The sequence below is a fragment of the Elephantulus edwardii genome, unplaced genomic scaffold (assembly GCF_000299155.1).
Source record: "Elephantulus edwardii isolate Elephantulus edwardi_28Jun2011 unplaced genomic scaffold, EleEdw1.0 scaffold00462, whole genome shotgun sequence".
Lineage (NCBI taxonomy): Eukaryota > Metazoa > Chordata > Mammalia > Macroscelidea > Macroscelididae > Elephantulus > Elephantulus edwardii.
The window spans coordinates 748158-752254 of NW_006400212.1; the positions used below are offsets into that span (position 1 = coordinate 748158).

Sequence of the window (4097 nt, forward strand, 5' to 3'; positions counted from 1 at the left end):
CCCTTTTTTGTATAAATCATAATTTTGTGGTCATCAAGACAAGCATGATTTCGTCAAGATTCATTCTTGCTTGTTTTCTTTATGTAAAATCCAATAAATACAGCCAATTAAGCAAAATATGTTCAGAACATACTTCCAGAATTCTCTGTGTGATCAGAAGGATTCAGGTTGGGTATTCCTTGAGTCTCTTTTTGTTCTTGTATAGCTTGCATTGCATTTCATAAGGGTCAGTTCCTATTGGTATATCACCACAGTCCTTGTCAAAACTAGTTTTAATCGATCTCTGGCTTCCCACAGTACTATGTGATGTTTTGTGTGTACTTACTTTTCTCGTGTATGTTGTGTCATGTGTGTACTCTGTCCTATTGTGTGTGTTTTGTGTGATAGGTGAGTACTCAGTGACTTTGTGTGAGTACTCTGAGATGTTGTGTGTCTGCTCTGTGAAGTACTCTCTGATGTGGTGTGTGTTCTCTGTGCTTTTCTGTGTACTGTGTGGTGTGTGTGTACTCTGTGATGTGACATGTGTCCTGTGTGCATCATTTTTCTATTTACCGACCTCGAGGAAAGCAAATTATATCATGTTCCCTTTCGTTTTTCCAGTAACTGTTTCTGCTTTATAGGTTTTTCTCCCTTGTGAATATCCTGAATCTGAAAAGTAGACTTACATTACTGGTTTTATTTTTTTTACAGAAGTCTGTCCTCTATGACTTCCTTTGTTTTGGGACTTAGATTGTCATACTTGGATTTTGGCAGGTATTCAATACTTTCGTGATCGAGAGGCTTTATTCCGTGAATATACACAGATGAAATTCTTAACGACAAGCCCACTGTGGCCTTCCATGTTCCAACAGATGTCAACATTGTGTGACAAAGAAGCTTTAGAACAAAACCAAGACGATGACTTCAGGTGAGTTTAAATCAAATGAAAAATAAAATAAAAACCTTCCAACACCTTTTAGGAAACAATGACTTGTTAAACAGACATCAAAACAATTTAAGATTTATAAAAGTAAATACAGGAGCAGTAGTTTTGGTAGATTTTGACTTTGGAGAGTCCTAAGGGAAAACTCTTACGCCTTCATTTTGGTTTTACTATGGGCCCATGAGACCACACTTATAGCTTAGTGTTTGGTGTTTTTGACCAGACATCAGACAGTACAGAATCACCCATGAAAGCTGCATCAGAATTTACAATCTTCCCTCTTTGGAAGGAAATTGTCTAGATGTACACCTGTTGTGGACTCACCTTGCTGAGACCACGCATTGTATGTGACACACGTAGCCAAGATTTCTGTGCCTTCTCATCCCTGTGGGTGCACGTGGAGGACAATTGGGAATGAATGTACAGAAACATGAAAAACTTCTATAAATACATTTCCTTTAGTTTTTCAACAAACATTTATCATTTTTATTCAGCTTTATGATTGTACAGAAAATGGGAAACTTATTGTTCCTCTCCACCTGTACTAGGACATGGAGAGATCAGAGCAGATGGAAAAATTCAGAGTGCAGATAGGCTGTATCAATGTCACAAGTGTGATAAATCTGTTTTTTTTTCTCTTTTACATCTAAGGAGCTATTCAAGGACATATGTTGCAGAGAAACCTTATGAAAGTAAAGAATGTGTGAAAGCATTTTCACTGTCAAGTCAGATGACAGCACCGGGAAGAAGTCACACGGGAGAGATAAGTTTTGATCATAAGAAAGTTGGGGAAACCTTTCCTCGATCACATGACCTCTGTGAACACAGGAAAACTTATACAAGAGGGAAACCTACTCCGTGTAAGGAATGTGAGAAACCAGTTTCCAAATCAAGTCACCAGACTTCTCATAGAAATCTTCATGGAGTAGAGACACCTTCCATGTGTCAGGAAAGTGGGAAAACTTGTGTCACATCAACTGACTTCACTCCACATCTTAGAATTCACACAGGAAAGAGACCGCATGAATCTAAGGAATGTGGGAAAACATTTTCTCACTCAAGTAAGCTCATTTCTCATAAAAGAATTCATACAGGAGAGAAACCTTTTGAATGTACGGAATGTGGGAAGAGATTTTCCTGCTCAAGTAAACTCATTATACATGGAAGAATTCATACAGGAGAGAAACCTTTTGAATGTAAGGAATGTGGGAAAACATTTTCTCAATCAGGTAACCTTATTACACATAGAAGAAGTCATACAGGAGAGAAACATTTTGAATGTAAGGAATGTGGAAAAACATTTCCCCACTCAAGTAAACTCATTACACATGGAAGAATTCATACAGGAGAGAGACCTCATGAATGTAAGGAATGTGGGAAAACCTTTTCACGATCCTCTTCCCTCACTGAACATATGCGAATTCACACAGGAGAGAGACCTTTTGAATGTAAGCAATGTGGGAAAACGTTTCCCTATTCACAGTCCTTGAGGCAACATACTAGAATTCACACAAGAGAGATCCTTGATGAATGTCAGGAACGTGGGAAAACATTTTTTGGATCAAGTCACCTCACTGTGCATAGAAGAATTCATACAGGAGAGAAACCTTATGAATGTAAGGAATGTGGGAAAAGATTTTCTCAGTCATGTAATCTCATTTCTCATAGAAGAATTCATACAGGAGAGAAACCGTATGAATGTAAGGAATGTGGGAAAAGGTTTCTCTACTCCGATACCCTCATTCGACATAGAAGAATTCATACAGGAGAGAAACCTTATGAATGTCAGGAATGCGGGAAAAGATTTTCTCAATCAAATAACCTCATTGCTCATAGAAGAATTCACACAGGAGAGAAACCGTATGAATGTCAGGAATGTGGAAAATCATTTTCTCAATCAAGTAAACTCATTTCTCATAGAAGAATTCATACAGGAGAGAAACCTTACGAATGTCAGGAATGCGGGAAAACATTTTCTCAATCAAGTAAGCTCATTTCTCATAGAAGAATTCATACAGGAGAGAAACCTTATGAATGTAAGGAATGTGGGAAAAGGTTTTCCCAGTCAACTAGCCTCATTCGACATAGAAGAATTCATACAGGAGAGGAACCTTATGAATGTAAGGAATGTGGGAAAACATTTTCTCAGTCAAGTAATCTCATTACTCATAGAAGAATTCATACAGGAGAGAAACCTTACGAATGTCAGGAATGCGGGAAAACATTTTCACTCTCACATTACCTCACAGAACATCGTAGAATTCACACAGGAGAGAAACCTTTTGAATGTAAGGAATGTGGGAAAAAATATTCTCGATTAAGTAAACTCAGTTCTCATAGAAGAATTCATACGGGGGAAAAACCGTATGAATGTAAGGAATGCGGGAAAACATTTTCTCAATCAAGTAAACTCATTGATCATAGAAAAATTCACACAGGAGAGAAACCTTACGAATGTAAGGAATGTGGTAAAAGGTTTTCACTCTCAGGCACCCTTACTAAACATCTTAGAATTCATACAGGAGAGAAACCTTATGAATGCCAGGAATGTGGGAAAGCATTTTCACGATCAGATGGCCTCACTAAACATAGTAGAATTCACACAAGAGAGAGATCATTTGAATGTCAAGAATGTGGGGAAACGTTTAGGCACTCACGTCAGCTCAGTAAGCATAGAAGAATCCACCACTGAAGACCTGGTAAGGCAGTAGCAAAATGCAAAAAGTTTGCAATAGCAATATGCAGAAAGTTTGCTTTGTTATTGTACACAGGTAACTGCTATCATTCATACTACCTCTCAGTGCTTGTCTGTGAAGCCAGGATATTTTGTAAACTTTCTGTGAAATCCCAGAGGTGTAAAATATATTCATTCGAATGGAAAATAAATATTTCCACCCAAATAAATGGAACCTAAAAGCTTACCCTGAGCAGTTCTTTGTTCTGTCAGCTTTGGGCAATCTTGCAGAAAAGGAAGTTGGTTCTTTTACATGAAGACTTAACTGTATTGAAGACTCCCCGAGACCCTATTTATATCCAAAGTCTTTAAGTTGTCCTGGAAAGGGGTTCCCCATGGGAGTGACCTCTCTTTTTTTTTAAGGAGTTAATTATTTTTTTTTAAATTCCATTCATTCATTGTTGCACCCTTCTTCCCGCACAAACCCCTCCCCCCACCCCC

The 4097-nt window shown here is 38.0% G+C and overlaps 1 pseudogene; it reads left to right on the top strand.

Annotated features, from left to right (window-relative positions):
• The first annotated feature begins 897 nt into the window (after positions 1 to 897).
• LOC102848127 overlaps positions 898 to 4097 on the top strand; it is a 14003-nt pseudogene continuing 10803 nt past the window's right edge.